At 36.5% G+C, this 21,106-nt stretch overlaps 1 protein-coding gene across 4 annotated transcripts in view; it reads left to right on the top strand.

Annotated features, from left to right (window-relative positions):
• Positions 1-21,106, top strand: part of LOC132103460 (cyclin-dependent kinase 14) — a 176,437-nt gene that overhangs the window by 23,786 nt on the left and 131,545 nt on the right. The window contains exon 1 of one of the 4 annotated variants that reach the window (XM_059508587.1): positions 16,452-16,750. The exons of 2 other annotated variants lie outside the window; for them this stretch is intronic. The gene's annotated coding sequence lies outside the window, so the exon portion shown is untranslated. Of the gene's footprint in view, positions 1-16,451; positions 16,786-21,106 lie in introns of those variants that run through there. One more of the 4 variants, XM_059508586.1, reaches the window with a different exon arrangement.

Raw genomic sequence — 21,106 nt, 5'->3', positions numbered from 1 at the left:
TTTTTGAGTTTTCACTTTAATTTTTAAGTCATTTTGTTCTGTGGTTTTGTGAATTTATTTATATGTACCTTTTTTCTTCATTTCGAGTTTAAATTTTTCAGTACTTTTTTAATTAAAGTCTTTTAATATTTATAATATAGTGACTGGCGCATGGAGGAAAGACCCTGTGGGATTGTAAAAGTGACTTTAACTAAGTCTTGCTCATCTAAAACTCTCCTGTCTGTCAAACAGACGTGCAGAATATTTCCCAGAGTGTGTTTAATCTGCTGAAGTAATTCGATCTGATTGCTCTGTGTCTCTCTCTTGACCTTGAGACTCATTTTCTGCGTCGATCCGCTCTCGGTCTCCAGGTGGGTTTTCACAGATGCTGCTGATTTCAGGCTTTGACTTTTGATTTGTTCCGTCAGATTGATGGCTGTCAATGTCAACCGCAGTCATCTGCGTCTCTGATAACGTCCTGAAAATGAGCATCGATCCGTCTGATCCGTGGAGACAGAGACCTGCACTTCAGACCTTTAGCAGACGCTTTTAACCAATGCAGTCAAGGTACATTGACTGAGATGCAGCCGGGATTCGCTGCTGGGTTTGACTCGGTGCTTCGCCTATTTTGTCAGAAATGTGATTTTATATATACAGAGGTGGGTAGAGTACCCAAAAACTGTACTCAAGTAAAAGTAAAAGTACTTCTAGAAATATTTACTCAAGTAAAAGTAAAAGTACTAGTCTGAATAGTTACTTGAGTAAGAGTAAAAGAGTATCGGATAAAAAGTCTACTCAAGTAGTTAGTTACTAGTTACTTTGGGTCATATATACTGAGCCTATTTTTATTTAGATATATAGATAAAATGTATGTAATGTATGTGTGTGTGTGTGTGTGTGTGTATATATATATATTCATCAGCCTTTACTCCAGTCTTCAATGTCACATAATCCTTCAGAAATCATTCCAATATGTTGATTTACTATCAATGATGTTCTTTTTATCTTTCTATTCATCAAATAATCCTAAACAAAATTTCACCGGTTCCAAAAAAATATTAAGCAGCAAAACTCCAAAATTCCAGCACTGGTAATAAATCAATATATTAGATTTATATTTTGAAGGATCATGACTCTGAAAACTGGAGTAACAGCTGATGAAAATTCGGATTTGCATCACAAAATAAATTATATTTTTAAGTATGTATTATATATGTATAAATAACCTCTGATGCAGGGAAGAGAGAAAACTCCTCACATGACCGTTAAGTTACTGAACATCTGAACATAACGAACCAAATGCACATTGACGGATCTTCTTCTGTCTGCACGCAGAAGTATATTTCTGCAAGCGTAAATATTGTGGAAATATCTTTATTAATTGTTTCTAGGCATGGGGGGGGGGGGGGTCATCATGTGACACACAGCAGCCGCAGCATATTGGCAAATTATTATTAAGCATTATTTATTTATTATTTTTCATTTTTATTAGAAACAATTCCAGATGCGTGAACTATATAATGAAATATCTCGATTCTCACATTTCATGGAATGTTAATAATGACAATATGCGATGGTCAAAGTAGCCTAATTATGTAATTTATTATAAAACCCTGTCTGTTTACTTAAGTAACAGATATAGGTGTCATGCCATAACATATTTTTAATACGACTGACTTTATATTAAATGTGAATTTAACATTGAAAGTTAATGTGATATAAAAACTGCTACTAATCTTTCATTGTTCAGAAAGAGAGCAAATAACATTTACATTATTAAAGATCATTTTCACTGACAGTCTAGATTTCAATCACTCTCAGAAACTCCCATTAAAATCACTGAAACTGTTAACACTGTGAAATCAATATCTTAATTAAAGATTCGTACACACATCTGCACTTTGTTGTTTCTGACGAGAGAATTCACCAGAAAGAGGTATTCAGTCAGCGAGCGAGTGAAGGAAGCACCGGCATTTTAGCGATGACTCATCTGAACGCCTCTGATTGGCCAATGCTTTAATAAGCTCAAAAGAATCATGTGTGATTGGATATAATGCGCAGCGCTGTATAAACGCATCTATCTCTGGCTCAGCGCCAGCAAGCGATCTCAGATCTGAATTTAGCGGCTGATAATATGACTTGCTGAACGTACTCGCACCGGTGTGATTGTATTAAAATTAATAAAATCTTAATCGGCTATTTTTTGTCTTTTGGAAGTTGCATTCAACTTGACTCCCATCTGTTATAAGCCACACACATACAACAAACTAATGTCACAGTGGTATCGTGTACTGTAATCGAATGTAGCCCAAGTTATTACCTGTTAAACAGTAGACAGCACACGCGGTGTTCATCTAATAAGGATCTCCATCGCTAGCAAATAATAACCTTTGCAGATTTGCGTTCAATTCAGTGCAGTTCCAGCCACGTTTTCAACGCTGCTGATGTTAAACGTTACAACTTTGAGTGAACCGCTTCAGAGACACTCAGCGCGTGCGGCAGGGAACTGAACGAATCATTCAAACTGATTCATGAACCAATTCACTGGTTAGCCAACTGCTTTGAACAGAATTGACTCAAAAGAATGAATCATTCGCGAAAGGGCATCGCTCATTGCCCAGAGAAAAGTAGACGGCGCGTTTGGAATAAACTGAAGCATTATAACATTTATTGCATTAAGATAAAGTAACGAGAGGAGCGTCGCCCACAGTAACGAAGTAAAAGTACAGATTTTTCCCAAAAAATGTACTCAAGTAAGAGTAAAAGTACCCATCTTTAAATATACTCCAAAAAGTATGTTACCCCAAAAAATTACTCAAGTAAATGTAACAAAGTAAATGTAACCCGTTACTACCCACCTCTGTATATATTAGGGATGGGCGTTTTCCACAAATATCACATTCAAATATTTGAGCTCACAAAAAACGAATATTCGAATATTCGTTTATTTAAATTAAGTTTAATGAGTCAGACGTTATTTTTCAGCAACATTTGTTTTCGTCATTTTGATCAAGCTTACAATAAGCTTGAACATTACACATCGTGTTTTGTAGCTGAAAACCTTTAACAATGCGTGCAAACAAACAAAAGTACAGATTAAAAGCAAAAAAAAAAAAAGTGAACAAAGAAAAAACGTAAAGCAGCCTGCAGCAATTAGGCTATTGTACAGAATGTAGCTTACACTTAACTTTTAAACTGTCAGCAAATCTTTTTTACTTTTTTTTTATTGTTTCAAATGTTCTTGTTAAGAAATACGGGCATGTAAACATGATTGGGGGAAAGTCGGCTCCTGTTAACAATAAGGCCGGCCGCGGAGATAACGCGCTCTGACGACACAGACGATGTCGGGACTCACAACGGTGTGCTAAGCGAATACGTTTTGTGAAGCGCTTCGTGTTTTCGTTTCACCACTGAATGGGATCCTCATATGATGGAATACATGGCTCCAGCAAGAACTGTTCCCACTCGTCCTGGCTGGACTCTCTGTAATCATCGCTGGAGAACTGGCTCAGCCTTTTCCGACGAGTGGGCATTGCATCTTCTTCATCGTGGCGGCTGCATCCGCACCATTCGCATCAAGGAAAATGTTCTTTTTTTTTCTTACTTCTCTCATGTTTTCATCGAGAAACCTGAGATGTTTGTGCCGAGGGTCTAGGGCAGACGCGAGAAGAGGAGTTTTCACTGCATTCTCCAAATTAGCGGTGTTTATTCGTTGCTTGAGAGATGCCGCTACAATGTTCTTGGATCACTTTCTGTGATTCTCCACGCCATATTTGAAGTACTGTAGAAGACCGCAGTTCTTTTAGGCGGCGTTCACATATCGCGTCTTTTGCATGCTCAAGTTCGTTATTTCCAACGTAGGCGTGGTATGCGCGCTCATAATGGAAGCGACGCGGTCGCGATGCGCACGCGGTGCGAGTCGGGTCCCGTTTTTTCCAGGCGCGTCCGCACAGCATCGAGTTAAAAACATCTCAACTTTCAGAATGCCGCAAGCGCACCGCAGGTCATGTGACAAGAACTAAACATTTAGCTTCATCCTTTCCTGTAACAACATTGAAAGCTCAGCCAAGATGAAGGAACAGCTGATCATAGCTGTATATGGATTGCCATTTTGAAATAAATTTAGTAGCAGAGCTACTGAAAGCGATTTTTTTGTGCTGCAAATCCATTTATCCTTTGCTGAAATTTCCGCGTCTTCATGGAGAGAACGCGTCGCCTCAGGAGCGCTTCTGCCCGAGCGCTTTGGAAAGAAGGAGAAAGCGGCGCGTATAACCTTTTCCACGCGTTATTAGGCGCGATATGTGAATGGCCCCTTAATCATTCATTAATTATTTTTTTGCTTGCATACACCTTTAAATTTGCCGTGGAGAATCACAGAAAGTGACCAAATTAGGTTTTATTGTGAACTTTTTTTTTTTTTGCAAAATTCGAATATCATTTTTATTTATCGAATATTTCCCGTCAACTGTGATTTTAAATATGAATCACTTAAACGATAAAAATGAATCATTGAATCACAGTTTTGAACCGATTCACAGATTGGTCAGTTTGAAGTGTAAAGGAGAGCCGTTTTTAAAGCATTGCATCTGAATATGACTTGGCTCTCCTTCACATCGATCATAGACACACCGAATATTGGAAAGGTGTTTGATTGCCTCGATCGTTGACCTGCAATTAATTTGGACCTAATTAACAGAAGAGCAGCCCGAGGCTCAGGGGAACGCTTCAGTCTTCGGGTCATATCGCTCTAATGGTTAAACAAGCTCTAGTAGACCTAGAGAGCAGAAACTTCAGCTTGTGCTGATTTACAGCAAACTGCAGAGAAAATAACAGACACAGAGTCAACGGAGAGAGTGTTCAAATCATCACCACTAACACTACAATGATTTCTGAAGATCATGTGACACTGAAGACTGGAGTAATGATGCTGAAAATACAGCTGTACATCACACAAATAAATTAGAGTTTAACACAGATTCATATAGAAAAGAGATATTTTAGATTGCAAAAAGATTTCATAATTTTAACTTATTTTGATCAAATAAATGCAGCTTTAGAGTAGGGCTGTGCGATATGGACAAAAAAAGCCAATCACGATTTTTTGATCAATTTTGTGATTTCGATTTTAATCACGATTCTGACACACACAGACATGCTTTACAGACATAAATGCATTCAGTAAAAATTATAAACATATTTCCAAAAGAAAACCAATGAGAGCTTTATCAAATGTCTCTAGAACAGACATAAGTCAAAATAATGACAAAGTAAAGATGTCAAACAAAATGTCTAGACGTAATAAAATAAAACCGTGTTCAGGGTTTTTTTTATTTATTTTTTTTTGCCATGCATTGGTCATAAAGCTCACTGTAGCGGTGCCTCAGGTGTTATGTGTTTTGCCCAATATATTTATTGCCCAAGGGTCACACGTACTCCGTCTGCAGTGTGTTTACAGTAAGTAAATGTGTTTACAGTAAGTTTATGTGTACGCGGTTCAGAAGCAGCAATGAGAGCGCATTATTGTAACATTAAATGTAACATTATTGCGCATTAAAATAATGCGCAAGCGCGAATCTATCCACTCGCACCAGTGATGCGCGTATCAATGTATCAATAACCCGCATCCGACCGACGTTTTCAACTAACCCGCCCGCAACTCGGACCGCAAAGAATATAAAAATAAAATATTGTACCCGACCCGCTTCCTAACCCGCATTTTTAAAAAGCAGTAAATGCTCATCGTAGCGTCATTGGGCCATAGGAACATAGGCAAAACTAACTAGGCAAAAAAAAAAACTTAATATATTATAATTTTGTCAAGAATTATAAAAAAATCGTCAGTAAGCTCATAATTTGTACTAAAATAGTCTATTTTGGCTATGTCTATTTGTATGTTTCTGCAAGGTCAGCAGACATTGAGGCTCGGGTTTGTTCCGATATGTGCAGACTGAGCATATATATAAATGACAAAGGTTTAATTGGCATTTTTATTTCAAAGGACCCGACCGACCACGACCCGAATATCATCAATATTTTTGGATGACTCGCGACCGCAGGCACCCGCTCATTTTGGATCAACCCGCGCATCACTGACTCGCACGCAGATCTCCTTTGCTATCAGTGTGTTAAATTGATAAAAAGTGATAGTAAAGAAAATATATTATTAGAATATATATTATTATAATTTTTTTTTTATTTTGAATAAATGCAGTTCTTTTTAACCTTTTATTAATCAAATATATGAGACAGCAGAACTGTTTCCAACACTCATAATAAATCAGAATATTAGAATGATTTCTAAATGATCATGTGATCGACTGATGTTACATGTGACACTGAAGCTGGAGGAATGATGCTGAAAATTCAGCTTTGCATCACAGAAATAAATTATTTTTTTAAAGAATATTCAAATAGAAAACTATTATTTTAAGTTGTAATAATATTTCACAATATTACTATTTTTTTCTGTATTTTTGATCAAATAAATGCAGGCTTGATGAGCAGAAGAAACTTCTTTCAAAAACATTAAAAATAGTAATGTTTCCAAACTTTTGGTCTGTGCTGTATGCTGCCTTACAACGTGTCTCCTCTCGCTCAACCTGTGTCCTGTGCACTCACAACTCTCTCTGTGCTCACGCGCAAGATATTAAATCTTTTCGCACCTTTCTATTTATAACCTTTTCTGTTCTCACCTTTTACCGCGTGCATTGTGAACGTTCTGATCCGTTAACATGGGCTCGAAAAAAAAAAAAAAAGGCTAATTATCACAGACAGAGTGTGTGAACCTGGAGTCAGGCATATGCCCAGTCTGCGCTGTTCTCGCGCTCCACTTAGGTGCGCTGCTTCCTGATTGGTTCAGATAACATACTGCGGGAGGCCGGGCTGCGGAAAAACGTGCTATAAAGCGATTTAGAAATCGCGCACACTCAAATCGTGATTTTACTTTGATTTCGATCGCAAAGCCCTACTTTAGAGAGCAGAAGAAAATGAATTATAAACTTTTGACACTTGACAAGTAATGCATATAATTAAACTGATAATTAGATTTTAAGGCTTGATTTGTGTTTTACAATTTTAATTCGACAGTTTTTCCATTGAATAATAACAAATATATATATATAATTTTTTTTTTTCTTCAAATATATACAATGGCATTGCTGTTTATAAATAGAAAAGAACAGATGCAGAGTAACAGACGCTATATAATGGTTTTGCTGTTTATTAGTATGTGTGGTTATATTGGTGCCGAGTAGTTGCAAACCCATATGAATGTATTTGTGAAATTGTATGAAAAAGCTTGTTGAGTTCATGCTGAATGTCTGCTTTTGTTTTGTTTTTCTATGAGGAAAAAAAATAACAGCATGTGGGTTTAATCATGCAAATCATGACAGAATTGTAATTTTTGGTTTGCATGTACTGTGAAAGAGTGTTAAACCTGTCAGTTTTACCCGAGACTGACTTCTGAAGAATTGCTTCTCCTTTATAATGAAACACTGTTTTCATCCGCTGTCGAGTGAGTCTCACGGGAAGATTCACAACAAATGTGACTCCGCTAGAGTTCCTGAATGTATTATATATCTGTGTATGCTTCAAGTAAATAACAAATAATATATATAATAAATAATATTTATAATAGTGTTGTCACGGTACCAAAATTTCAGTATTCGGTACCGATACCAGTGAAAATCCACGGTTCTCGGTACCAATTTCGGTACCAAAGCAAAACACAAAAATATGCTAATTAAAAATATGCTTTTTATCACTAAAAATAAAACCAATGCCATTCTTTATACTTATTTACAATTGTGTTTAAAGTTTTTCTACAAGTTATATAATTATGAAAAACAGTAAACAAGTTTCACCCAAATTTAATTGGTCTTTTAATTTATGAAATTTAAACACATTTTATTTCTGGTAAATAAAGGGGATTTGCTATTAAAATTAAAACATGGAAGAAATATTGTGATTTATTTCTTTAAAAAATAAAGTTTTATACATTTTTTCAACAGTAGTAGCACTATCATATACATTTTACTAAATAATAGTAATATTCCTAGCACAATGCTTTTATGTAAAAATTAACTTTTAAGCCTAATGAATGCATATTTGTCATTTTAACTGAACTTAAGACTGGTGGTGATGCTTAAGATATTTCTGGTCATTGAGGGTTTCTGTAAAAAAATAGTAATAGATCATATTAATTATTATTAAAAGATAATACTACTACTAATTCTACTATCATACTAATGTATAGCCAATGCACTATGAATTGATGAGCTGCTGGGTTCATGAATATTAATCACGTTGTCTTCGTTCAGTCAAACTGATTTGCTGAAATCAAAACAGGGGCGGTACTAGATAAGCGCCAGCCAATGAAATTGCCATTTGCGCATTAGCTCCGCCCACTACCGGAGAAACTGGTATGTCTTCTGCTTATTTGAAAATGAATATGAATAATTCTAAATGAACTCCATTATTTTGACAGGAGAAGACAACAAAGAATAGTTTACATATAGCGTGTCGATTCAGCGTGGTAAGACTCTCGCTCTCTCTCTCTTTGCATGTGTGAGAAACAGCGCTATCAGTAAAGTGCCGGTGAGTCGTGCTCCTTCACAAAGAGTTTACAGAGCATCAATTACAGGTGCGCTGTGCGTGCATTGAGATGAACTGAAAAGTTCATATCGCTTGATGGAGAGAGAACTCTGAAGCTCAGATGCTGAAATTAATGCAAGCGTCATGCGCTTCAGTCTATGTAGTAAACAAACCCGCACGTCTCTGCCATTCATTAATTCACACAGAGACGCGCAGAACACGGATTCATATTTCAAACAACTTTTGCGGCTTAACATTTACAGATACTGGTCCATATGGAGATTTGATTTGATTAATTTATGCTAACTTTGACAAATTCCATGACTGTCCATATTAAAATGTATTTTATAAAGTGTGTGTATATATATATATATATATATATATATATATATACATCTCTTTAATTAATTACTGTTTTCATGCTGCTGTCTCGCTGGCAAATTCACAGCCAATGCAAATCAGCTCAGATTCTTGAATATATTATATGCGTGTATGCTTTAAGTAAAAATAATAATAATTATAAATAAATAAAATAAAATTATAAATAAATATTTATGAAATAATTTATATATTTTTTGCATATATCCTTTAATAAAACATCTTGAAGTAATTTTATAAAACTTTATAAAATTATTTTCTTTACAAATTTATTTATTTCTCTTTAATTAAACGTTGTTTTCATGTTGTCGAGTGAGTCTCGCAGGTAAATTCACAGCCAATGCAAATCAGCTCAAATTCTTGAATGTTTTTGCTTAAATCTGAGCCTCTGTGCATAGTTCTCCAAATCCAGTTCATCAATATCAATCTCCGTCTCATGCACATTGACGATGACAAACTTTTGTTTTGGGATCCTCCTGTGAGGAGACGGCCTAATGAAGAGATCCCATCTGATTGGCTTTATTACTGCGCAGATTAACGACTGCAAGATGTTTTTAATGAGCGCTTCATGGCTCAGAGTGATGAATGAATCCTATTACAGTGTCAACTGAGGTTATTTGCTGCTGAATATGTGAGAAAGACAAAAGGCCGGATGATTTGTTTTGATTTTCGCCTCTGTCTTTTCGCTGTTCTGCCAAATAAATGGATTGGCTCGTTAGCTAACCATGAACTTTGAACTTTGAGCGAGTGGTTAACATGATAAATGAGATCTTCTTATCGTATGAATCAGTGGCTCCGTTCCAAACCCTAGTCAGCTGTCTATGTAGAAAGCACCCTAATTTATCCTTTTCATTTATCAAAAAATGAGCTATAAAACAGATAGTTTTGTCTTGTTTTCCAAAACAAATATCTAAGCATCCTTAAATCAAGATGTGTTAATTTAAGATGCAAAATGACATTATGAAGTCTTGTTTTCTGAAAAAGTTAATCAAAATAATGTGAAAATATCTGCCAGTGGAAGCAGAAAAACTAAACTGGTTTTCCCTTTGAATCAAGTTTTTCTGACGCCATTGACAGATATTTGTTCTTGTTTTAAGCATAAACTCACTTCATTTTGATCAATTTCTCAAAAAACAAGAGTTCTTTCAAGTTTATTTTAACCAAAGTCAAAAGCATTAAAAAAACTTTTTTTTATTTTTTACTTGAAATAAAATAAACTATATATAAACACAAAGTATAAAAAAATTATATATATTTTTCTATATTTCTGTGTGTGTGTGTGTATATATATATATATATATATATATATATATATATATATATATATATTTATTTATTCATTTATATTAAAACAATTCAGCTAGTTGACAAGCCACCATTTCTTTAACTTTTCATAACTTTCTTTAATAAGTAAAACAAAACAAAAAGTGTGTGTGTGTATATATATATATTGTAGGGCTGGGACAACGCGTCGAGGTCATCGATGACGTCGACGCAAAAAATACGTCAACGCAAAATATGTGCATCGATTCGTCGACCTGTTTTTATTTCTCTAAAAAACGTTTGCAAAACGTTTACCTTATGTGCGCTGAATATACGCGATGGCTGGATCAACATTCTGTCCAACGTTATATAACCAATCCAGGGGTTTTTCTGCATTGATCTTTTTTTTTGGCGGCTGTCAAAGCCTTATTTGATCGGTGAGTGACAGTGACAGGGCGCGTACGAGAGAGAGCCCCGGCTGCGCGCGCAAACTCACAGTCTTCAAACAACACGAGAGCTTCTTGCTCTCCCTCTCCCTTGTGCATATTAATCAAAATCATTAGACACGAAGTTTCACGTGGAGCATTCAGAGATTTTTTTTCTCCATGACAAGCTGCTGGCTCCCACTGTTCATTTTTTTTTTTTTTTGTAAAAGTACTCTCTGTATTAGCTTAAAGCCCTCAAGTTTACATTGGTTACTGTATTCTTTCAATTGCTCTAAACAAGTATTTTGGGTGACCTTTTTTATTGAATGCTAGACATCAAGTTGTTGTTATTTTCATCTGAAAGAACTTCTTTTTTCAGTAAGCTAGGCCCTATGTGTTCAGTAAGCTTGTTTCAGTAAGCTATGTGTTTTCAAGGCTTCAAGGTTTTATTGAATGCTATCTCTATACAAGTGCAAAGTAATGCATTCTTAGTCTTTTATTTTGTAATTTTAAGAGCAATAAACATATATTGTAATGTTAAGGAATTCATGTTTTTTTCATTCAGATATGTAAATCAACATGTATAAATTGTTAGTAGTCAATTAATGGGGAGATAATCGAAATCGAATCGGTCTGAAAAATTAATCGTTTGATTAATCGATGCATCGGAAAAATAATCGCTAGATTAATCGTTTAAAAAATAATCGTTTATCCCAGCCCTAATATATTGTAATATATATATTCTCGAGTAAATGTATCTTAATTTAAGCATATTTAGATATTTGATGCCAAAATTACGAGAGGTTTGTGCTTAAAATGAGAAAAATGGTCTGTCGATCAGTATGTTAGTATGTTTGCTAAACTAACAGGACAGTCTTATAAACACAGAAATATTGGTGCATCTTAATTCTATATGTGTGTGTGTGTGTGTGTGTGTTCTAATAATTACATATAATGTTTATTAAACAGTTCTAACAAAACGGTTTAGCACTGAAAGAATTGTGATGTCCACTCGTGTCTGTAGATCTTGTGTACTGTAAGGTTTAGTGTACCCTAACCCTGCTGTCTGTGTAAGGCGCTCGTAGTATCAGGACAGAGCCGCTGTTTGGAAGATCAGCTCAGGTTATCAGATGAAAGTAGGCCAGCAGATGAACTCAACACCTTCAGAAATCATCCGACACTCGTCAGCTGCTGTCAGAAGAGTCGGGTTATTCGCTTTAGCTGATTGCATCGGCTCCCACTTCACAAAGACCTGCCTTCAAACTCTTGTGATGGTGTTTTTGAATATATATCCTGATATTTATATATGGTTTTTATTTTCAATTTAGGAGAATCATCTTTTTAACCAAACAGTCATTATTGTCTAATAGATGAAAATTGTGTTAAAGCCATATTTAAGAATATTTCCCCTTTAGATTACAGAGGGGAAAGCTTTTCTGTTTGAAACTTTCCCGTTTAATTCAGTGCTACTTGACTTTTGGGGGGGAATTTACTACTAAGTTCTTATTCAAAGTGGTTTCTAGGTGTATATGCACAAATATACTCTATAAATCAAACTCTAACAGTGTTTTGTCTGCTAAATTTGAAACATCTCTGTTTTAAAAGCTTAGTAAAAGCTTAAATTAAAAAAATATATTTTTCAAAGTTAATAAAACGGAACATGCTCTTTCAGTCTTTCTACTTTAAAAAAAATCACGTGATTTGATGTTACTCGCCATTTCTTATATAATATTTAATAAGTGAAAATTTACTCAAAGTAAATAAATCCTACACCTAATTGTTAGTGTATATGCAACAATATAGCAGACAGCATTGTTTACATGCGTATAGTTTACTAAAACATTGTGATGCCTCCCAGAGACTTTCGAATCAGAATTTTCAATTGATTCATTGTTTGAACTGATTCACAGAAATGAATCAAAGTTTAAATTTCTCTGTTTAAAGTCAAAGTGACCAAAAATGTACAATTTACAAGCAATTTCTGAGATAATTTGTCAATTAAACACATTTTGTCCTCAAATTATTATTGCTGTAATGTATTTTGAGTAGTTATTATTCTCAGTGTTGATTCATGCAATGGCAATTAATAAAATACGATGAATGCATTACAGTAAAAAATAGTGTAGTACAGGGATATAATGAATTAAAGCAGCTAGTTATTTTAGAAATTTTATACAGATTATATATATATATATATATATATAATAACATAATACTACTAAATGGTAGTACTAATACTAAATATTATAATACTAAATGATATTGATGATAAATATTGACATAATTTTAACAGTACTTAAATAGCTAAAATGATTTGAATAAAATGTTGGAGCATTTTGTTAATTTAATGTTATTTCTTAATTTATATTCAAGTTAAAATGTAAATAATTGAACATTATTTTGCATTACGGAGAGTGTAATTAAATGTTATTAATAAATGCACGTAAAAATCTGAAATATCTTTAAAATACAGTAGGCTTCGCTTGAAAATTTGAGAGAAGCTGAAAATTGTAAACAAATATAGTTCTTTACAGATCGTTTTTTAATGCATCAATAGAGTTATGAAGCATTTTAACAAATCTGAGCACAATTCTACATATGAAGATTTTCAAGAGAAACATCCGAGTCCCTTTTTAACTAAACAATGATGATACTGTTCAGACTCATTTCCTCTCAATGAGATAGAAATAAAACGCTGACCGTCTCCTTACAGGAACACGAGACTGGTTTGATAATGAAGTTCCCTTCTGAAAATGATTCAGTGACTCTTTATTCATACTAAGACAGATATTAACTGTTCAGAATAGCATCCTTGCATACTACCATCTGGTTTCTGCAGTATGTGTTCTTGAAATGGTTGTGGATTCATATCTACTGTTTATTCTCTTACTCTCCGAGCAGAAGGTAGTATATAGTGTATATCTGTAGTAGTTGCAGATTAAGGCCAGATCTCTGTTAGATCACGTTCAGATCAGAACTCCATCAGTCGCTCAGCGGCGATTTATTACAAAGATCTCAGAGAATTGGGTTATCTTCAAATCCAGACGGCCATTTTGGCTCAGACCTGCAGCAGCAGTTTCAGGCAGCTACAGATTTATTATGCCTCATCTTCCACTCCATCCATTTTATTTTATACAACTCTCCTTGTGATAATATCATTATTTAGCTGCTTTTTTTATATGAATGCTAAAGCTACGCAATTTGTGACTGGTGGTTTTTATTTATACATTTTTTTTTTTTATTTCAGTTCATAAGTTGCTGATTCATGAATGGAAAGCAATTAATTGATTTCAGTAAAATGTTAATTTAGTTTGTTAATTTATATTGAAATAATAAAATGTTTGTAATTTAAGAGCATTATAAAATAATTTTTTTTGTGTATTTTAGAAGGATTATTAATTTAATTTAGTAGTTAACTTAAGTTTAAGATAAAATTTGTATAATTTTAAGGCACAGTATGTACGTTTTTTTTTTCTATTAAAATATTCAGAAACCTCTAGGACAGTATTATATATTTTGTTCAGTTTTGTACTTACATTATCCCAAAATTTCCAACTATTTGTAAATCCAGAGAAATTCGTCATCAAGCTTCACTGTTGTTGTTGTTATTACTGAATTATTTTATATATTAAAATAATCAAATTTTAGATGTATTTTGATCAACTATTTTAGTAGTAAATTTAAGTTAAAATATAAATAATTTAACTATTGAATGAATTTTAATTTTAAAATAATTTTATTTTATTCTATTTTATTTATTTAATTTAGTAGTCGGTTTAAGTTGAAATATAAATCATTTAACATTATTTAATGAATTTTAATATAAAAATAATTTTATTTTAGATGTATTTTGGTCATTTAATTTAGTAGTAAATTTAAGTTTAAATGCACAATATTGAATGGATTTTAATATTAGAATGACTTTGAAAATTAATTGAACAAGAGTGGAATATATATATATATATATATATAAAACAAGTTTAAAAAATACAATTTTAACATTGCATTAACAAGAGTGGAATTAATTGTCATTTATAAATGACTGTCCCTTATTTATATAAATGCTAAAAGATTTTAGAAGATACACACTTTTCTGACATCTTTTGTGGTGAAAAGCTTTATTTTATTGTTTCCATTCATAACACGTTTTCCATCTGGGCTCTCTGCAGACCGAGGCTTTGAGAGCTTCATGCTGTTGTTTGCGGATAAATCCTCTTTTCTTCCCATCTCTCTCAAGACTCGTCTCTCAAGGTTAGCGCTCCGTGCGATCTCCTGCCCTTGGGTGCCGCGCTCAAATCTCTCCTGCGCTGCTGATAAAGCAAATAGTGTTTCTGTGTGAGGAAGACCCGCTTCATTGAATTATAGGTCAGGCGGTGACCTCAAATGGACGGCCGAGTCGTATCGATCTGTGGAAGGTGTGAGGTCGAGCTATGTGGAGCTTATCCAGGTAAACAAGTCATTTCAGATAGTGTAGGCCGTGCCTAAAAGCACTGATGTTAGATGGGAAGCTCTAATTCAGCATTTCACATTAATGTAAAACATGTTTTTGCTGAATATTTAAAAATCAGGGTTGTGTCGGAATGTGGTGAAGGAGATTGTGGCTGGATCATTGAATGATATTATAATTATTTTGTTTTATTTTAGACGTTTTATGTTTATTTAAGTTATTAGTTAAAGATTTCATAATTATGTTTTGAAATTTAGCGTCTCGTCTCTCTAAATGAGGACGTGAACACTTCATGAGCATCTAACTGTTTGTTTTGAGAAATTAGCCTCACATACACAGAACTGTAAAAGTATTCACAGCAACCCGTCAAAATAAAAGTCCGGTTTGATTTGAAGACATTGTGGCTTTTACTATTTTACTGTAGAATGTACATAGAATACTAAAGGAATAATCACACAACATGTCTTCCATGTTTTAATTTTAATAGTTAATAGCCTTTATTTGCCCCCTCCAAAAAATAAATAATAATTTTCAATAATTAAAAGATAAATTAAATTAATGTTTTATGCCTTCATTTTATATCCAGAAAAAAATTGAATACACAACACAGAATTTTTTTCTGAGGGAAAAAAATGAATAAGTCTACTTTAAGAATAAAAAATAGTTGTTTTATTCATTCAAATAATTAGACGTGCTAAAACACAGAATTTGGTAAAAAAAAATTTTTTATTATAAATAATCTTTTAATAAATTGATGGTAAAACGTATAGATTTTAATTAATTAGACATGCTTTTTGATTATTTAAATTTTTTTTAACTATTAAAAAGGAGTCGAAAATAAAACTGAATCAAGAAAAATTAAAACGGAAAAAATTTAATTTAGGAGAAAAAAAAACAGATTTCATAGAGCATTTATTTCAGTGATGATTCAGTAAAATAACAGTGCTGATGTTGCATCGTCAGTGTCATTATTCAGCTCATTTCCCGTCAAATATTGTTCTCATCTAATAGTGAGAAAAATGCAAAGACTAATCATGTTCCTAAAAATAGGTTTAATGCTCAGTATGCAAAATATAATTCCTGTTGCTCCAGATGCACATGGACATGATGGGCTTACAGAGATGTGGGTTTGAATGGAGTGTCACCTCTCTCTCTCTCTCTCTCTGGACATCTGGAGCATGTCATCCTTTCTGATACTGTTGTTAATGTTACTCATGATTAATGGCAGCTTGGCAGGCCTGCGTTTCATATTTCACTGAAGCCGTGTAGGACTGGAGAGAATCAATAGCTGAGAGAGAGAGAGAGAGAGAGAGAGAGAGAGCAGACGCTGCTATAGCCTCCGCTTCCTCAAACTCCTCCGGATCAGACCATCTCTCTCTCGCGGGGGTCGCTGCTCACAGCCGCCTCGTTTCCCCACCGCTGCACGGCTCAAGAGTGCATGAGCCACGCTGCGTGGTGTTTGTAATGTCAGCGCTGTGAGCACGGTACACTGAGTCTGCTTCACGCAGCGGTGCTCGAGACATCGCATTGAAAGATTCCCCCCGTGTTCACCGTTTCTTCTGCTTTAGTACGATCTCTGGGCTCCCAGCCGTCCGAGTCGCTGAGAGATGTCTTGAATGCAGCGATTGGCCTGCATGTGTTTCGTCTGCATGCGAGAGGCACTCAGGTGAGCAGTTTCCTGCAAACAGTGGCTGCAATAAGGTAAGAGCGTCGCGTCCCTTTCTCCCTCTCAGTGCATGCTGATGGGCTCAAACACTCGCAGACGCTGCCCTCATCACGTTTAATGTGTTCACAGGGGATACACACACTGGAAACGCACCCATGCACTGATGCACACTGCTTGTGACATGCTGTCATGTCCGGAGCGGGTCGGCCCACCTGAGTCGCTCTGGGTTATTGAGACGGGGGATTGTGGCACAGACAGGACGCATGCTTCATGCATCTGTCCTGCAGGATATCGTGTGTGTATTAGGGATGCGTTGTTGTTGCGATATGCTCAGCGTAAGACTTCCTGCCCTGAGGGAGGGAGGGAGGGAGGGAGGAAGAGAGATGATGGAGGAAGAAGCAGGCCGCTCTCCTCTCATCTGTGTTTGCGCTCCGCAGCATCACGATCTCCTGCGTCTCCATCAGCTGCTTTATCATCTGCAGGATTAGAGACGACAGCCGCTTCATCTCTAACACTGAGAGTGTGCTGATCCATCTCTCTATCTCTCTATCTATCCATCCATCCATCCATCCATCTATCCATCTATCTATTTATCTATCCATCTCTCTATCTCTCTATCCATCCATCCATCCATCGTTCTATCGTTCTATCTATCATTCTATCTATCGTTCTATCGTTCTATCTATCGTTCTATCTATCTATCCATCTATCTATCATTCTATCTATCTATCATCTGTCCATCCATCCATCTATCATCTGTCCATCCGTCCATCTATCCATCCATCCATCTATCTATCCATCTATCTATCTATCTATCTATCTATCTATCTATCTATCTATCTATCTATCTATCTATCTATCTATCTATCCATCCATCCATCCATCCATCTATCCATCTATCTATCGTTCTGTCTATCTGTCTATCTATCCATCTATCTATCGTTCTATCGTTCTATCCATCTATCATTCTATCGTTCTATCTATATCTATCATCTGTCCATCCATCCATCCATCCATCCATCCATCTATCTATCATCTGACTATCCATCATCCATCCATCCGTCTGTCCGTCCGTCCATCTATCTATCTATCTATCTATCTATCTATCTATCTATCTATCTATCTATCTATCTATCTATCTATCTGTCTGTCCGTCTATCCATCCTTTATAGTTAATCTTGACAAACTGTGCTTTTAAAATTAAACATAACTGCAGTGAATTTCGCTTCTACATTTTGTTGAATTCAAATTCAGAACAAGGAAAGAAATAAAAAAACCTCTGTCCATAGTTGTTAACTAGTTTAACCGGCTTCGCTCTATATGCTGTGCTGGTGAACTAACTAGATTAAACCAGACTGGACCAGCATGTAAATTAGTTTGTGCTCAGATGTGATTATCTTTCTGCGATTGCTTATGTTTTATGAAGCATAACTAAGCTTTCGTTGCGATGCGGTCAGATGAAGCTGAGGTCACACATACTCGCTCGTGCTGAAGATTTTCATTAGCGCCGGCCGCTCGCATTAAATATGTGGATAATTAACTTCACAAGGGAGTAAACATCCCTTAATTGTCATAGATACAAAGTTTTAATCACCCAGTTTCTCCATTTGTTAGATGTTTTATGTAAATCTAGTCATTAGCTAACTGCTGTTGACCATTGCTTCTCTTTCCCGAGCAAACGTCTGCTACAAATATCAATCTGTGATTCAGAAACGATTCGCTACAACACAAGACTGAACTCACTGTAACGGTCCTCCAGCACTCTCTCTCTATCATTCTGTCCTTCTCTCTCTCTCTGTCGCTCTGTTCTTCTCTCTATCTGTCGTTCTCTATCGCTCTGTCTTTCTCTCTCTCTGTCACTCTGTCATTCTCTCTCTCTCTGTCGCTCTGTTCTTCTCTCTATCTTTCTATCTATCTATTGCTCTGTTGTTCTCTCTATCTATCACTCTGTCGTTCTCTCTCTGTCGCTCTGTCCTTCTCTCTATCATTCTGTTGTTCTATCTATCACTCTGTCCTTCTCTCTATCATTCTGTTATTCTATCTATCACTCTGTCCTTCTCTCTATCATTCTGTTGTTCTATCTATCACTCTGTTGTTCTCTTTATCTGTCGCTCTGTCGTTCTCTCTATCTATCGCTCTGTCCATCACTATCGCTCTTTCATTCTCTTTCATTCTCTCTCTGTCATTCTCTCTCTCTGTCGCTCTGTCGTTCTCTTTCTGTCGCTCTGTCGTTCTCCCTATTTGTCGCTCTCTCTCTCTCTCTCTATTGCTCTGTCGTTCTCTCTCTCTGTCGCTCTGTCCTTCTCTCTATCTATCACTCTGTCCTTCTCTCTATCATTCTGTTGTTCTATCTATCACTCTGTTCTTCTCTCTATCATTCTGTTGTTCTATCTATCACTCTGTTGTTCTCTTTATCTGTCGCTCTGTCGTTCTCTCTTTCTAGCGCTCTGTCGTTCTCTTTCTATCGCTCTGTCAATCACTTTATCTATCGCTCTTTCATTCTCTCTATCACTCTGTCCTTCTCTCTCTGTCGCTCTGTCGTTCTCTCTCTGTCCACCTGTCGTTCTCTCTCTCTATCTTTCTATCTATCTATTGCTCGGTTATCTCTATCTATCGCTCTGTCGTTCTCTCTCTGTCGCTCTCTCCTTCTCTCTATCATTCTGTTGTTCTATCTACCACTCTGTCGTTCTCTTTATCTGTCGCTCTGTCCTCTCTATCTATCGCTCTGTTGTTCTCTCTATTGCTCTGTCCATCACTCTATCTATCGCTCTGTCCATCACTATCTATCGCTCTTTCACTCTCTGTCATTCTCTCTCTCTGTCGCTCCGTCATTCTCTCTCTGTCGTTCTCTCTCTCTGTCGCTCTGTCGTTCTCCCTATTTGTCTCTCTGTCACTCTGTCGTTCTCCCTATCTGTTGCTCTGTCATTCTCTCTCTCTGTCATTCTCTCTCTCTGTCGCTCTGTTGTTCTCCCTATTTGTCGCTCTGTCGCTCTCTCTCTGTCGCTCTGTCGTTCTCCCTATTTGTCGCTCTGTCGCTCTGTCGTTCTCTCTCTCTGTCGCTCTGTCGCTCTCTCTCTGTCGTTCTCTCTCTCTGTTGCTCTGTCGCTCTCTCTCTGTCGTTCTCTCTCTCTGTCGCTCTGTCGCTCTCTCTCTGTCGTTCTCTCTCTCTGTCGCTCTGTCGCTCTCTCTCTGTCGTTCTCTCTCTCTGTCGCTCTGTCGCTCTCTCTCTGTCGCTCTCTCTCTGTCGCTCTCTCTCTGTCGCTCAGTCGTTCTCTCTCTGTCGTTCTCTCTCTCTGTCGCTCAGTCGTTCTCTCTCTGTCGTTTTCTCTCTCTGTCGCTCTGTCGTTCTCCCTATTTGTCTCTCTGTCGCTCTGTCGTTCTCCCTATCTGTTGCTCTGTCATTCTCTCTCTCTGTCGTTCTCTCTCTCTGTCGCTCTGTCGCTCTCTCTCTGTCGTTCTCTCTCTCTGTCGCTCTCTCTCTGTCGCTCAGTCGTTCTCTCTCTGTCGTTCTCTCTCTCTGTCGCTCTGTCGTTCTCTCTCTGTCGTTCTCTCTCTCTGTCGTTCTCCCTATTTGTCTCTCTGTCGCTCTGTCGTTCTCCCTATCTGTTGCTCTGTCATTCTCTCTCTCTGTCATTCTCTCTCTCTGTCGCTCTGTTGTTCTCCCTATTTGTCGCTCTGTCGCTCTCTGTCGCTCTGTCGTTCTCTCTCTCTGTCGCTCTGTCGCTCTCCCTATTTGTCGCTCTGTCGCTCTCTCTCTCTGTCGCTCTGTCGTTCTCTCTCTCTGTCGTTCTCTCTCTCTGTCGCTCTGTCGCTCTCTCTCTCTGTCGCTCTGTCGTTCTCTCTCTCTGTCGCTTTCAGCACATGAAAGGTGAAATATAGAGGGAAGGCCCAAGATGTGCAGTGTGTTGTGTTTCTGAAAGCAGGTGTTCGTTCTGATTATCAGCCTGTAAATAATGCGATCAGTTGATCCCCAGTGAAATCATCAGTGAGACGAGTCAGTGAGACACATTATTCTGCTGAACGCAGTGAGACGAGTTTGAGCCAAAGCTGGTGTTGTTGAGAAACACGTCCTGATCCAAACAGCCCTTAAACATCTCCACCGTCAGGAACTCACTTCTGTCATTAATACAGTACTACCCTCTTTTCCTGTCCTTTTCCTTCCAGTCTCTGTGAAACTGATCTTTAGCACTCATTTTAACCACAGTCAAGGACGTGAAACTCTATTGTAAGTTGAGGATATTTAATCAGTACACACTTGGAGAAGTTTCCATTCATGTTTTTTAATTCTGTTGCTGTATTCTACAAACTAGTGAGCTGACAACATTAACAAAACTGAGTTTGATGTTTGCATGTTAC

Source organism: Carassius carassius, chromosome 24, assembly GCF_963082965.1.
Source record: "Carassius carassius chromosome 24, fCarCar2.1, whole genome shotgun sequence".
In the NCBI taxonomy this organism is placed as follows: domain Eukaryota; kingdom Metazoa; phylum Chordata; class Actinopteri; order Cypriniformes; family Cyprinidae; genus Carassius; species Carassius carassius.
This window is presented reverse-complemented; position numbering and strand designations above follow the sequence as displayed.